The sequence below is a fragment of the Paralichthys olivaceus genome, chromosome 15 (assembly GCF_024713975.1).
Source record: "Paralichthys olivaceus isolate ysfri-2021 chromosome 15, ASM2471397v2, whole genome shotgun sequence".
Classification (NCBI taxonomy): domain Eukaryota; kingdom Metazoa; phylum Chordata; class Actinopteri; order Pleuronectiformes; family Paralichthyidae; genus Paralichthys; species Paralichthys olivaceus.
Window position 1 is genome coordinate 7,745,433 of NC_091107.1, and position 16,697 is coordinate 7,762,129.

Consider the following 16,697-nt stretch of genomic DNA (forward strand, 5'->3'; position numbering starts at 1 on the left):
CTTTCTCAAATAAAGAAACAATCAAATGTCAGAAATTGACAAAAGTCATTAGGAACTAAACCACATCCACTTCAAATCCACACGAAGAGCTCAGATAAAACAGACAAATCTCATATGTGACTTTTTTTTAAACTCTGACAAATTAAACAGTATTAATAAGATTGAGTCTATACTTGCTGTGTCACAACAGATAATATTAATTTAATCAATATTAGGCCAGATTCTAACATGATGCCTATGAATTAGTTTTTCTCTCCACCGTCCTCTGTCATTACATTCATGCGACTACCCAGAAAAGTGGGTCAGATTATGACAAAATGAAACTGTGAGCCAGTCCCTGCCTCGTTGGGACTCAACATCAGAAAGATGGCGTGAGGCTCTGCGACAGTCTGACGTCTTGTCCAGAGGATGTGTTTGTACATCCCCTGGACAATCTGCCTCGGGCTACAAAACAGAAGATTAGCTCTGTGGGCTGTTTTGAAATTAAGACTCACACTCACACACAAACACACACACACACACACACACACAGGATAGAGACTGCCTTCTTTCCTCTTGGCTTGCATATTTAGTTGCTTGTTTTCAAACTTATGTACTTTTTTAGAAATCTTCGGGTACTGACTTATTTTCAATACAACCCCCTTGACCTACTTCTGAAGACAAAGCGTTTTGCTAAGATACCTCTGACATGCAGTTTCTTTAGAGTTGATGAATTTCTCTGAAGTAACTTGATCCCAAATCCACTGTATGGGCACTGACACAAATGCCTCCACTTGATCAAGGACCAGATCTACCTGGAGAGACAGACACAGAGGGACAGGGACCGTGACGAGGGAAAGAGACGAAGGGAAGGAAGAGGGGAAGGAACGAAATGGGGGATAAGGACGGGAGGGATCGGGGGAAGACGAGGGTTGAGGATGCGGAGGAAATGCATTCAGCTCGGTTTAAGTGTGACTGCCACACTTTGCTTTATATTTAGCTTTCATGAACAGAGAGGGCTATATTTATACACCAAACCAAAAGCAATGCCTCGCTCGACTTGCTGCTCTTTCTTTCATTTTGAATCCACGGTCACTACTGACGTCTGCCTTCCATGTATGAATCAAGGATGAAATTTAAGCCTGGTTTTTACGGTGTCATGATACAGAGGAGTGGAGAGGAGTGATGCTAACCAAACACAACACAATTAACTTTCTCATTGCTGCATCACACTTGTGTTCATATGCAGCCTTTCAAACTTAACACCCCCCCACTCTCTCTCTCTGTTCTCCACCCACCTTTTTGTTAGCATCTGCACTCATTTCGCTTCTCTCACTCGCTTTCTTCTTCCCAACATTTCTTCTCTCTCCAAACTCCTACACTTTCCAGCCTCTTCTCCTTCGGCTCAGTCATTCCCTCCTCCATAAAGTGGTTGTAAGCACTTTCAACACGGCCCCCAACATGAGGTATGAACCAACACTGCCCCCTAAAGGCTGAAGGAACTAGGGAAAACTAGTAAAGATGTTGAGAGAGCTGGAGACATTTTTTTACAGATTGCTCATTGACATTATATGTTATACTGCAGTAATCACTGAATAAGCTACATAAAACTTATACAGATTTCTGTTCTGAACTCATAAACATGTTTAAATGCATCAACCTTTTATTCTCTTCTGTCAAAATATATCGTGTATTAGTATGGTTCATTCACTTGAATGTGTCATTTTTCCTCGGAGAAAGCAATGCGCTGCAAAGACACTTTTATTTTTATATAAATGCTGAAATGACTGTCCGGGTATGAATATAATTGCAGTTGTATGTCAAAATGTAGCACAGAGCTGGTGGCTATGAAAAGGACTTGTCCCGCAAAGGTAATAATTTATGTTCAATAATGGCAACAGAAGAGAAATGTGACAATTAAAAAGTCTTGCCATTAGCTTAAAGTTTAGTCTCTGTGTTACAATTAATTACCCTCTGATGGATTTGGACTCACATAACCATTATTTGCCACATTTTTCTCAAATGTTGGCTCCATCATTTCAGGAGCTATAAAGTATGAATGTATTTTTGGAGAGCCTGACAAATGTTTAATTGAAGCTCTGATGTGATAAGATGTATATTTTTTGCAAAGTAGTGTTTTGTAATGTTGCAGTATAATTATAGACATCAGCATCTCCATTAAGAAAATTACAATTTTTTACAGTCTGTGAAAGGCATTGACCAACTGCAAGTCACTGACATTCAGTATTCAGGCAGGGTGGATTCAGACTTAGCACACATCCTCACAGTGTCCATCAGTATAACAACACTCTTCAGCCAAGAGGTTTTAGAGCGGAGGGAAACACACCCCAGGTTCAATTATTACCTTTTTAAAAACAAAATGAGTGTTGACATTGTTGTTGTTTTTAAATGTGGGTAAACCATCAAAAAAGATGTTTGCATCAATTGCGATTGCCAGTCTGAGTTTGCCTTTCTGTTTTTTTTCCTGCTGTGTCACATTCAACGTCACTAATGCTCTGCAAAACAGGGCTAGTCAACGGCAGAAAGCAGTTTTGAGATCAATAACTATACTGCAATGATAACTTTTTAGTTCTTTTAATTCAGTCTCATCAAACTCAATGTCGAATTAATGGTGTTCGTGAAACGTGGAATTGGCGTCTGTGTTTTTCCCACAGAGGCATCAAAGCTTCATTGCCTCTGTGACACACATCACATCATCACAAGCATATTTTATGATGTCCTACGGGTCACTTTTTTAAAATTATTGCCATTTGGAGCTGCAGCCAATAAATACCCCTGACTACTGCAAAGTACTTTGACCTGGGACTGAATACTGATTGTACCCTTTTCCCAATGGGTGTGGGCTTGTTTTGTCCAGTGTAAATGGGCCGTTAGTAAGAATTAACACCATAAAATGTCGAACTTTGAAGAATAGATATTAGCGATTAATTAAGATCCTGTCTCTGACTTTCTCTAAAATACTCACAAAACACTTGATTTCGTGCAGGGGAGCCATTAAGCGGGAGACTCTGAATAAATCAAAGGAATGGCAAAGGATATGTCTCTTTGTCACAGCTGTTGTTGATTGTCTTTTAAGTGCCACATAATTTTAGCATCTGTGGATTTATATAACAAGTATTGGCCTTATGTCTGTTTGTTTGTTTAAGTAAGAGCTGTTACCCTTCAAGATGTATTTCCTCTGCAATTTTCACTGAAAGTACCACTTAACAGTGAAGGCCGTATGGAATGCTTAAAAAAAACAATGCGTAAAAGGGGTTGAAAAGGTGCAGTGAAGGACTGCGAGTGAAAGTATGACGTGGATGAAAACAGAAGTTCCTGATGTACTTCACTGTACTAGCATCGGTTTGTTGTATTCCCAATGGCTGTGACTGACGGTATGAGGAAAAGTGATTGTCAAATTACTCAAGATCATAAAGATGCAATGTTATGTGCATAATGCAACAGTGAGTAAGACGACTAATTAGTCAATCCAAATGAATCTTGCTACTGGCAGTGGGTATTAAGTATCCAAGATCAAGTCCCGTGAATTACTCATTTACATTTCTACTCGTGCTTGCTTTTAAATCACACGAACATTTGAATTTTACAATTCAACTGGATTGGCGGCATTCTTGTTTTCTGGGGAGGCAGTTCAGGCGCCCACATCCCTGATCGGACTTGCAAATTTAACGACTGGTAGATATCAGTCTCTGTTGTGCGTAAAACTACTGTGAACTAATAACTAACAAAGAAACCGACACAGGGTTGTTGGGTAAATAAGTAAACCTTTGATAGACGATCAGTCCATCACAGATATCAACATACTAGTGAGTGTACAGAGACTCACATATTCAAGTGGATTGATGAAGTTTAATTACCCATGAACACCTAGATGAGTCAGGCTATGTGCTTCTTGCTTTGAGGCAACAGTGATACTGGCTTCAACAAGCTACTTAATTGGCTCCAGCTAGCTGTTACCACTGGTCCTGTATAGCTAGTGCTCCCTGCACGGGTGAAAACCCCTCACAAATACATCAACACATCTAATAGGAAAATGGTCCGATTAGTACATATTTTGACCATTAATAAAGTCAATTGATCTTCTCATTATATTAAAAATGAACAAATAGACGATTTAACACTCCGGCAGACGTGAGAAGAGTCATGAAGTCAGTGAAGGGACTCAGTGGCACTGCAATATATATCTACACTAGCTGACATCAATCTTCATAAGTTACTGGTCATGTCAGAACAAGTGAGACTGGAGCTGCATAACTCAAAATATATTACTTTAAGCAAAGGCACATTTTACTGACCATAAATTCAGACTTTAATTTTTAAAAAGACAAATGTACCGTTCCTTCTTTTGAAAGTTACATCAATGAAAATTTTTATTTGAGCTACCTGGTTATTGAAAATGTTGAATTAAAACTTTATTAAAGCTTATTCTAAAATGGTGATGAGTATTTTTACAGTATGATGTAGCAGAGTCACTTCCATGTGCTTTTGAGATCAGACAGGAGTTCTCTTATCTGGGGGTATAATTATGTTCCAACACAATGTGTAAGTACCACCATCTGTCCAAAATGTAAAAACAGTCCAAATACAGTGAAGATCATTTCTCATTTCAAATTCCTCATAATCTCACATTCATCTTCTCTCTCATAGTTGTTGTCTATGATGTTTAATTTCCCTGTGAATCACTGTACACTTCCAATAGTGTTACAGTGTTTGGCTGTTAAACAAGGATGGTAACCGTAATTACCTTCTCCCTCCAGACAACATGAACCTCTGTGCTGTGTCATCTGTTCTCTTTGTTGATCCGTGTGACCCCAAAAGGATTAGGAAGTGACCCCAGCCTCAATGGTGCTACTGGAACACTGCCTAATGAGAGAGAGACACACACACACACACACACACACACACACACACACACACACACACACACACACACACACACACACACACACACACACACACACACACACACAGAGAGAGAGAGAGAGAGAGAGAGAGAGAGAGAGAGAAAAGATGAGATGGGAAATAATGAATACCATCCCAGCTCCAGTGTTGACCCGAATATCCAATTACTGTCCATGTGGTGAAGCCCTGTGTTATCAATGGTGCAGTTCTGGTAAGTGCTGGGAATCTCTGAGTTTGAACATGAGTAAATAAAAGGACAAACCCATCTATTGTTTTTGCAATACTGCAGGTGACACTTTTGAATTCAAAGATTACCCAAAGATCTTTAACCAATATTCAAAGGTGAAATACTGTATTTTAAAAAAGACGACAATGCTATAGCAAGACTATAGTGACTCCACAAGGCTGTACCTGCTACCATCAGCATGCCACTCAATGGCCATGCTGCTATACGTGCTAACATCACTATGCTTCTCAATTGCTATGCTACAGTACATGCAAACTTTAGCGGGCAACTCAATGGCAATATGTATATGTCTAAGATCCACATGGCCCTTAATGTTCATACCACTTTACATGCTAATATTACCATGCCACTCAATGGCCATGCTACTGCAGGTGCTAACTTCAGCATGCTACTCAAGGTACAGCCAATGCTGAAGTGAACGTCATCTGCTCTGATGTTATTTGGTCATAAACTGTTAACTGAATGAATAAAAGCTTGACCCCATGATGATAAAAAGTCAGGGGATCACTAGCTTTTATCGTTTGGGGGCAATGAATGTCAGTAAAGTACTTCATGGAAATCCATCCAAAAGTTGTTAAGATATTTTGGGACCAACCATCAACAGAGAGGCCTTCATTCCCAGACTTGTTTTTTGTATTCCAATCTTAAATTACTGAAACAGCAGGTAATATCATAAGTACTCAAATTCAGTACTCAGGTCAGCAACCACAGGGTTGCACTCTAAATTTTAAACGCAAGTCTCATCGGCAACAGTTGTAAAAGTGAGCCACACAGTCATGACCTCTGGCAGCTAAAAGTAACTGACCACGAACAGCACGGCACAAAGCCAGGTCTGCTGTCCTTGATTCGCTGCCAACACGACAGAACCAATGAAACAGTAATCTAAAGTACCACAGGGAGTGATGAAAGTTCAACTATTTTTTATCTCCACAAAAAGACATTTATGCTTGATTTGACAGTGATGGTTTGTGGCAGAGTCAATGAAAGAATAAGGAGTGGCAGAGGAAAGTTAATCAACTTCATATTTGATTGAACTTTAACAATGAAGACTTCACTGTTGAAGCAAAGAACAAGGTTTAACAACAGAAAAAACCTGAACATTAAAAATAAGACAAGTTATTACAGCCAAAGTTTGGAAGAAGAACCACATTTTTAAAGACAAATTTGTGGCTTAGACGACACCTTCAAACTGTGTGTCAAACGTTCACATTAGTAAATACGCAAATGCAGCCAGTATGTCATAATCGCCCTGAAGAATCCAAGTACAGGAATGTGGGTCTTTTCACCCTTTTAACAAGATAAGGCAGCTAAGGTCACGTTCCTATTTGCAGAAGAAACCTGGGGGAGCAGTTACATGTGATGAAATGGTTACACTAATTCACACACTCACACCTGGGAGCTGCCCAGTGTTACCACAGCATTATGCTGCAGTTCCTCTGAACAAATGAGGTATCCAAGTTCACTTCACAGTGAGACTCATTCACCAGTTAAAAAGACAGCCCTGGTTGTTTATGTAAGCAACATTTTTCATTTATGAATTGTCAGAAAATGCATAAAATATGCCAATCAATTTCACATAGCTAAAATAAGAATTTATCTTGAGTGAACATATGTAACAAAAATGCATATGTCATATTTTTACTATCAGAGACATCTGATAAAATAAGCAAATATTCATATTTGAACAGTTTTTGTCATTTTAGCTAAAAAGTAATTAATAGAATGATTCATTTATTCACAAAATGGTTTCAGGCTATTTTGACAGCTCAAGAGTCAGAGGAAGATGATAGTTAATCGACATTTTCTGTCACATGATTAACTGAAAAAGCTTTCCAGTCCTAGTCTGTTAGCAAAGTCAGTCAAATGGTTTTAAACTGTTGTGAAAAAAAGTTAGTAAGCTACTCCGCCCAAGAAAATATCTGACCACTTGACAACAATGTATCTTTTTACATTTTAGTTATTTTCTCACATATAAAAGGTTGTTCCAAGTTACATTTTCTCTTTATTCACAAGATGCTAAATATACATTACAAATCAAAACATGGCATTAATAGTAATACTGCTTTACAATTAAAACATAAAATTCAATACACTAACAGTCACTAACTGTCACACCTGGTACTGCCAGAAGGGTTTGCGTGGTTTACAAAATGTACGTGTTTATGTTGAGCATGAACTTGTCTTCAAAACACGGACCACATACAGTCTTACTTGGCAACACAGTTACTGGAACACAAAAAACATTTTACAGAACTGCAGTCACATAATCCCACCGAAAACTACTACAGTGACATTACCTATGAGAGTTCTGATCATGATCAATGATCCTCAAATACAGTTAAGAGCCTTAATAAATATACTACACTCTGCTGAACCCATGTCCAGCAGCTGCTTACAGCCTCGTCTGTTTGTGAAGGACAGACAGAAGTCACAAAAAGTCCACTTTCTTTTATGCTCACCCTTTAAACTTGAGGTGATTTTACCCACATTCATTTCTGCCGGTGTGTGTCCTTGTTTTCATATTCATGCTTTTTCCTTTCAATCCAATGGCAATCTGCTGGGAGAGCATCTCAGAAGCATTACATGTTTGGAATAAATCCAATCTAAAAAAAAAGCTAAAATAACTTTAAGGCTATCAACTTGATGGAATTGGGGACTGTGAAAAGAGCCACTGGCAAAGTTGTCTGGGTTCCTGACATTTCAGAGATGCAGTTTGTGAACTCCCAAAGCAGTGAAAAATTGGTATCCTCTGTATATATTATGAACAAAACAATTTCTGTAGAGAAATAGAAGATTTATTTTATAACAGCATTGGCATAAATGACAAAAGCACTCTTAATATGATATTTTAAAAAGCCAATGGTCATTATCTAAAATCTTTATCTGGACTCAGTTGGACAAATTCTCTACACGAACCATCCAATTAAATGCAAGTTGGGAGCACAGACTGAATATAAAGATGGATGAGATGACTGGTCCCTAAAAGTGAAACCAAAGTGGCTTGATCCTCATCTAGTGGCTGGCTGCAGAAAAGGTCATAAACCCTGCTTCCTCCATGTTAGCAGATAGGACATGGGCCAAAAAAAAGGTCAAAGTAAACACATAAAAGAAATCAACAAAGGGCATCAGTTTATCACAGAGATGAGAGGCAACCTTGCTCTGATGGGATAGATCTGCAATTCCTCTTGGTAAAAAGTGTCTCTCCAACAAAACAAGATAAGAATGCAAATGAGGAGGCCCTTTCAAAGAGCGATAAATCAATAGTGTAAATAATAAAGAGGAATTGACGCTGCATCAGAACAGCAAAATGACAAAACACAATCTTTGGTAAAAGAGTACCAATTATTTCCTGTAGTCGTCATTTCAACCCCCTTTCACAATTTTAATCTCCAGCTCAACTCATCCGTCGATGTCACTGAACCTGAGGTGTACATAAAACATTTCCCGATAGTTAAATTTGTTACTGTTAAAAATGTTTCTGCATCCATGTTTTCTTTATTTTTCGATCCACCAAAATATCCCTTATAATTTTGGTCATATAAAACAGTTCTGCATCTCATCATTACCATTAAATGTCAGCATTCAGTGACAATGCGAGAACACTTTACGTAGCAAGGTCAAAAGTAAGGATGGAGAGGTTGGAGTGCAGGAGACATGTTACAGATCTGCAATCAGCCCTACTTTCTATTTACTGAAACCACAATTCTCTAACCTGGTGTTGTGCCTGATCCTAACCATACATCAACGTCTTTCTTTCCTATACTTTACTATACCATAGTGGCAACCTGCAGATATTGTAGAAAGCAAATGTACATGAGATAAAGTCACTAAATGCAATCCAGGGTTTTATAGAATCACACACTGTCTATGTTTTTGTGTGGAAAAAGATTTGATCTTTCCCCAAGACTATCTGAAACTTTTAATGACACCAGTTAAAGATGACCTCATGTTTTATCTCCCAGTTCTTCCCTTTGCTTAAATCCATTGAGCATTTGTTACAACCATTCAATAGACTACTTCGAGCCACCCATTAATTTGCTGTACAACCTCTGAGGGTCAAAGGGGGGTTGGAGCCAAACCCAGCTGACACTGGCTGAGAGGCAGGTTATACCTGAAACATGTCACCATGCCATCACAGGACTGCACAGAGATAACTTACAATTCATACCAACTTTGTACTGTAAACATATATACAATGAAGTTCACACACAATCAGAGTAATACATCCAGACACATCAACAGAGTAAAGGAGTCAGTCATGGTACAGTAGCTGTGATGTGTCAATCCAAGTAGCTATGTGATAAAACTGCTTCTGGGTAACTTCTGTGGCAAAAAGCCCAAAGTCTGAAAGTAAAGAAAGTTCACAGCTAATGGGTGGTGATGGGGGTTTTGTCTTGTAAATGATTCTCCCTAAGTGTGAGCTGCAGGGAAGCACTGTCATTTCAAACAAAGCAATTCAGAGTCTCTTTAATGGAGCTGTCGATTATTAAACAAAAGCCTAAGTAGAACACACATTAGAGGAAATGAAGACACAGGTGTGTACTCGACGGATCACGGAGAAGAAAAGTTATATGTAACAATGTGGTCACATCCAACACTGTCTCTAAAAAGTATAAGCAAAATGAAAACAGAAGTGCATTAGTATACAACTACAACAACAAAACTGTGACCCCCATTAAGAAAAAATCTAGCTTGTGTTGTGTGTAGAAGATTGAATATCGTTTAGAGTGACATAGAATGACATATATACATTATGAAGGGGCTCTATGGTGGCTCTTGCCCATGGAAAAGCAAACTAGTTTCTTAAAAACTTCACAAGTTGAACAAACTCTGAAACAGCCCCAGCCCAGCACTCGCACCACGTTCACCTTGTTCCAACAGGGTATGAGAGACAGAGTGCAAGAGACACGTGGCTACTGAAAACTTGGCTAGCGACACTCAGGCCTGGAGGCTACCCACAGCTTTTGAAAAGTTTACATTTTCTCAGAATAATAGCACACTAAACTTCTACTCTGAAACTAGTTGAAAGCTGTCTCTCAAGTAATTTCATCCATGGTTGCTGGTTCAATAAAAAAAAATTTCACTGAGGCTCTCTGAAAGTAGGCCGACTTTAATTGAATCACAGAAACAGGAAAAAGGTTTTTAATTTGTTCATCTTGAGGCAAAGCATGAACGGTGCAAATTCTTTAATTAGCAATGACTGCCGTGGTGACGGATGCCTACATGACTCGGGTAATAATTTTGATTTACCTCAATCATAAGCCTGGAGGTAGAACTGAACACCTTACTTTTGCTTTTCACTGTCTCCTCTAAAGATAGCACCCAGACTGAGATAATCTATTTTTGACTAGGCCTATGTGAGAGCCAGATGTAATGAGGAGGCGCTATAGTGACATGTAACATCATTGCAATGGCACTCCAGATAAGAAGCAGGCAGGATATTATTTATTTCCCGTTTTCAGCTTTAAAGTTTACTTTTAAAGATAGATTTTATGAAATAGCATAACTAGGCGTGACGATAATTGACTTTTGCAACTCTGCGCTCGGGCAACTAGAAGTCCTGGACATCTACTTTCAACTGCACATGGATGCTTTCTCAGCTTCACAGGTGGTCAGTCAATTCCATCACACACTTCATGAGTAAAGGTTGTGAAAGGTTAAATATAGAGTCACCAGCAGCCACTGAGGAGTTTGAGTACTTTTAACGGATGCTGGTTCTCATTTAAGTTTGGTAAATATGTCTAAGGCTTGCAATTTATACTCAATTTCCTCCATATTTGTGCAGGTCTTCTGAAAGCCTACGGATACGGACAAAACAGATCAGTAACAACAAAAATTGTGACAGTACAGAGTAGGCAATAGTTCATGAGACGACCGTTGGACACAAAAGAAATATCAACAATGGCAGACCTTTTTGAAGAGAGACTTTGAGTTAGTAAGAAACTACAGGCATCTATACGATGTTGCGTCGCCCAGGCACATGGACAATGACTTTCTTAAGAGGTACACTACTCCTCCTCCATTGCCAAGTTTGACGACTGAGGGAATCAAATTGTTGGGAAATAAATGTACCAAATCTCATAAATAAGCTTTTTCCTTCTGGCAAAGGTCAAGGTACTGTGTGTTTGTTTGCATTCATATATTCTTATGTGTGTACTTCTATAAATGCTAACGCAATGGTAAACAATATGTTCACACTATATTCCTACAAAGTGCTCTTTAGCCTCTTCTTTAAAGGTCTTACTCACACAGAGAAATATTTGTACAGTGCTGATAATCTCAGCAACCTTAAATGTATTACCATGAACTTTATTTTACGGCTTTGACTTTACCACCTGGACACAGTGAATCATAGCTTGCTCTGCAGCCTTATTCTGCATTAGAATATAAGCTCTATGACAACCAGGCAAGTCACCCAAGGCAGTGAGAGATGAGGGCAACGTTAATGAGTTAAAAAAAAAAGAAAAAAGAAGCCACTGCACAGTTACTGGTAATGTTTCCCATCTGTATTCCCCTGCACATTATCACCCTCAGCTCATACTGTGTATCTCTCACACATCATAATGCCCCGGGAAGCAGAGGTAATCCTCCTATGGCAGTGACGGATTGCATAGAAAAAGGTTACAAATATTCCCAGTAGCAACAAGAGATCTGAACTGTGATACAAATTGAAACATCATAAGCGTGAAACTGGATTCAGGCTCCAAAAATAAAGGCGCTGTCCTACAAATACTTGCAATCTTTGTTTCCTGCCAGGTCAGCAAGGATAGATTTGGCTCTGTGGCATTTTCCGTCTTCCTCTGACTCTCGAGCTGTCCAGGCAGGCAGGACAAGAAGCAGAAAATCCAGGCATTACACAGCCAAACCAAACTGTAGTGAAGGCGGCTGAGCCTAAGCTGTGAGCGCAAGTACAACTCTCTTAAACAAATTAAGTATCAAGCATCGCTGATTCAGCCAAATTTCGAACTCCGGGTTTGCCAACAAAGCTGCTGAGAAACACTTTGATGCAGGATTTTCACTCTACCCTTGTAAAACTCAAACAGGAGGAGTAACTAAGGCTAAATCTGGTGAAGAAAAAAAACTCTTATCCTTCTGAAAGCAAAGAGCAAAGGAGTCATAAAAAGAGTAGGATTTCACCTAAATTAAATAAGGAAGCTAGTGTCAAGATGTTTAAATGTCAGGGCCGATCTCAGAGGTGCTCTTTAGCAGCCAAATTTACCCTCAACTGATCCAGTACAGTCCCTCTGTGACCAATAATAAAGGGCTGCAGTGAATGAGGCAATTAATGTTTGTAATGAAGACACAAAAGCAGATGAACTCTGAAAAATTGGGTCATTTTCCAGACTTTGCCTTTTACACATCGTCTTCCTAAGTCGCCATCTTCACCAGCATCTTCTACGTGTATGTCTCCACTTTTTCATCCTGAGAAATATGAATTCTTCTAGCTGGCTGTGAATTCTACTGGCATTTTCGAGCTCTATTCTCACATGGGCTTAATCTGACATTTTCCGGACATTTTACTAAAAGGTCTAAAAAACAAGTCTGGAGCAACCAACTGACATTTGCGTTCTCACAAATAAACCCTCCTGATAATTTCAGGAAAATGTCCAGAGTTCAGTGCATGTCTGAAAAGAGTAAAATTCTACAAATACATTGTGGTTTAGGTGTGGACACATTCATGCACCAACAAGCACTGCAAATAGTCACTTTCAAAACATGACACTGAAAAGACATTCTACATTCAAACAGCAGCACCTCCTGACACTACATTTATTTTAATTAGAGATGCACCTTTTTAAAGAGTGTTGCAGATATTATCCTGAAGCCATAAATTGAGTTCTCTCCCTCTCATAGTCAACAGTGTGTTTGTAATCCTGTTTGCAGGACACATACACTGTCAAAGTTGCTGCCAGGCAAAGCTAAAACGACAGAAGACAGAGTGTGAGTTTCTCTCTCACGTGCACACACACATCTGCTTATGTAAGCAGTGCACTTTAAGCCAAAAATGTCTCCGCTATGCACTGGGAAAACAGTTGGCAAGAGTATGGTGTTAAAAGAAAGAAAAAGAGGGATAGTGCATAGAGAGAGATGAATGGATGAAATGATCAAGGAGGGTGAAGGAGAAAGAGGAGGGAGCAAAGGGTAGAGGTTTGGGTAACTCAACAAATTGGATATTAGATTTGATTATGAGCTCAGACATGCCTTTTTGCACTCAGGCCTTCTCCCTTTGTCTTGTTCTCTATCCATTTCTCCCCTGTCACACCTGATCAAGATACAATAGTGTGAGAGGATAGTGTGCATTTGGTTACAGTGAAATGCTTCCTCTGTCAACACAAATTGACATTTGCACAAAAAAAATAAAAAAATACACACACAAGCACGAACAGGAATGGCAATACATCAGGTCCACTAAGAAAAGAGGACAGGAGGAGGATTGACTTTCAACATCGTCTCTTACCACTATTCTCATCTCTCACTTTCCATTTTTCACCACTGTTGTGTAAGTGTACAGGGTTACAGTGCAATTGACCTGACAAAAGTAAGTACTTGAGTTGAGGGAATGTGTGGCAGATGTGGGCCTTCATTGAAGAAAACTTTGCCTCAACAATAAGCACAACATAACAGCCTGTTTTGATGCTGTCATTCATGCTCTGCTGTCAGAGCAGATTGCTGTTGCTCTTCACCGAGGCAGAGTTCAGACGTAGGTTGCAAGTTTCATAAGGAGATCTGAAAATATAAAAGATCTCCTCTGTCAGAGCCAAAAACAAACATGCATCTATACATACAATGTCAAACTAAGTGTTGAGTGTTACAGCAGCACACCAGCATGAGAGAAGGCATAGAGAGCTCAGAGCTGCAGTGAACACAGAGAAATGTGTGGGATAGTGAAAACAGGCTCAACAGAGCAGAGCCAAGGTCAGTAGCTATATTCATCTGTATTCTCTGAATGAGCCCTCTCACAAGAATCTATAGGAGGGTTTATCAAGCTTTACTGGACCATGACCCCAGTTTTATTACCAATAATTCTCCCACTTGCTACCAATTAACTGTGAAATTGAGTGTGGAATTAATTTATATTCATTTTAAGGAGAATTATAGAAGCTCAGCATTGTACACAAATGATTAAATATTTCAAATATTGTTTTATTGTAATAGCCTTAAACAAATATGAATAATTATTAGAAACTGAACCCCCATTTGTTTAATAAGCAGACATACACAGTATGCGGATCCCGACCCTAGGTTACTGTTTTAGTACTCCATCATCAGGATCATATCTATTGAACATAATGGTTTAGCCTCTGTTCCTGTCCATTGCTTTGTTGGTTTGTGGATTGGTTTGTTTGTTTGTAGAATTATGCAAAAACATCTCAATTGATTTCCACAAAACTTGGACAATTTCACAGATTTCCTCAGGAATAATTCATAGATCCTGCTGAATTTAAGGGGCTGTTGGGAGGTATGAGGCCTGTCTTATAAAATGGAAGCAGCCACATACTCTAGTTCCTAAACCTTGGTCTTCAGCAGAAAAACTCATCGAAGACCACATGAGATCCCAGACCTTGAGTTCTAGGACCTGCTCTTTGTGTTCTTAAAAAAAAGAACATAGACCTGGAACACTGAGCCAGTAAAGCTTAACATCCTGAGGTCATGTCATTTCTTGTGATATACATACGGTTAGCAGTGGGAAAGTCCCACCTTAAACAGGGGTTAATCAAAAACACCGTCCCCACCGGGCATGGCAAAGAGCCTCTATATGTGTCTCACCATGGCCTCATATTCTACAACAGAGGTCAACATACATATGGAGCTAAAACAGTGTGCTAATGATGGCAACTGTCTGATTTCCACGTGAGGCTGAATGATCCACTTAGTGAACCAATGATTTCTTCTTAAAATCGCCTGCACAATCCCAGGAGAATGTGTCACAATCAGACAATAGAAACACCAGAGGAAATTAATGCTTAAGCTTGTCGCCACAGGAATACTGATCTCCCAAGAGCCCAAGATTTTTGAAAATCAAGGAAGCAATGAAAACTGTCTTAGCTGCCATAGCAACACTTAAGGTGTCCTTCAGTAGATTACTGGTACAACACAGAGGGCCAGGAGAACTAGGCTTTCAAAGGATTTCCATCACACTGAATGAGTCCGAGAGAGAAGGGGCAAGGGTTGTGGAAGCAAACAATACCGACCTGGTGTTGAGGGGTGTGTGATATAAAGGGTTCACACGTAGCTCATGGGTACCTCTCAAGTTCTGATAAAGCAACCTTGGCAGCGTTTTTAGGAGACACTTCTAATCAACATGCACATACCTCTAAATGCACGACAAGACTAAAGCTGTCTGAAGTGAAATATAATACTAAAGAATGAAGTAAGCACTCTGCAGATTATTGAGCTGAAACATATCTTGTATTGTAAAATGTCCAGTGTAATCTGTGACCAGTTTATTACCCGGTGGGAAATTTTCCACACCGTAGGATTCTTAGATTTCACTTTAACCAAAGTTGGATTAAATCAAATAGCTGGGAGGCAAGTAGAAGTGGGTTATATATGGAAGGGGTCACTGCACTCCAGCTCAGTGATAACAGTGAAACTCTTCTCCAAATAATGCTGCCATTTTACAAATGACAAAGGCTGGCATTTAATGAACTACAGCTGGTCTACTGTCCCAGAAGTGCCAGGGTCGGCCTGCAGGCACTTTAGATAGCAGGGGTGACTTTTAAGCACAAAAACAGGTTGATAAAAAAAACCTTCCACACTATTTCAAGTGTGATAAAAATGAGGTGCATCAAGCATTTTTCAGGCAAAATCCTTGACATGAAGGTTGGAAGTTGCCTGAGGCAAAAACATTTTTATAGCAGAATTTAAAAGCCAAATATTATGGCTTCAACGAAAGGGTTCACTTCTCAGCCTGAAATACCCGTTTACTCAACTGAAACACTGTGTAATACCAGAAAATTACAAATAGATTGCTGTATCTTTCATGTAAATTAAATGTAAGAATATAAGAGACAGTGTACATTACACAAGGGGGACATTTTCAGATGCAAGCATGCACCATGTCAAATAAGACTTTTGTAATGGATGTTCAAATCTTTCATCAGCACTGTTTAATGAATAAAAATACCCAAGAAGAATCTGATCTCTCTGTCTCACCTGATACGCAAACTGTTCTGTTGAAGTTATTGACGTAATCAGCTCAGTGACGAATTCATCTAGTGATTTATAAAAGCAGAACCATCTCATGCTACATCTTCCTGTGATACACCCTGTATCCCAATCTCCACAACATATGCCGGATACCTTGCACGTTGAAGATGCCAAGACAATCAGAGAGTGCAGTCACTAAGAGGACTAAAATGCTTTATGTGCCAAATGAGACACTCGTGGATAAAAGGTAGCCTCACAGGAAGAAATGAAACTCCCACAGCAGAAATACACAGACAGACAAACAATTGTTCTCTTGATGGCACCCTCTCGCTCCATCACATTCTCTCACATTCTCTCACACACACACACACGCGCGCACGCACGCGCGCACGCACGC

At 39.4% G+C, this 16,697-nt stretch overlaps 1 long non-coding RNA gene across 4 annotated transcripts in view; it reads right to left on the reverse strand.

Moving 5' to 3' along the window:
- The window catches only part of LOC109635834 (uncharacterized), a 278,978-nt gene that overhangs the window by 209,868 nt on the left and 52,413 nt on the right, over positions 1-16,697 (reverse strand). For all 4 annotated transcript variants that reach the window (XR_011246189.1, XR_011246188.1, XR_011246191.1 and 1 more), the window contains exon 2: positions 4,745-4,863. This is a non-coding gene — a long non-coding RNA (uncharacterized lncRNA). The remainder of the gene's footprint in view (positions 1-4,744; positions 4,864-16,697) is intronic.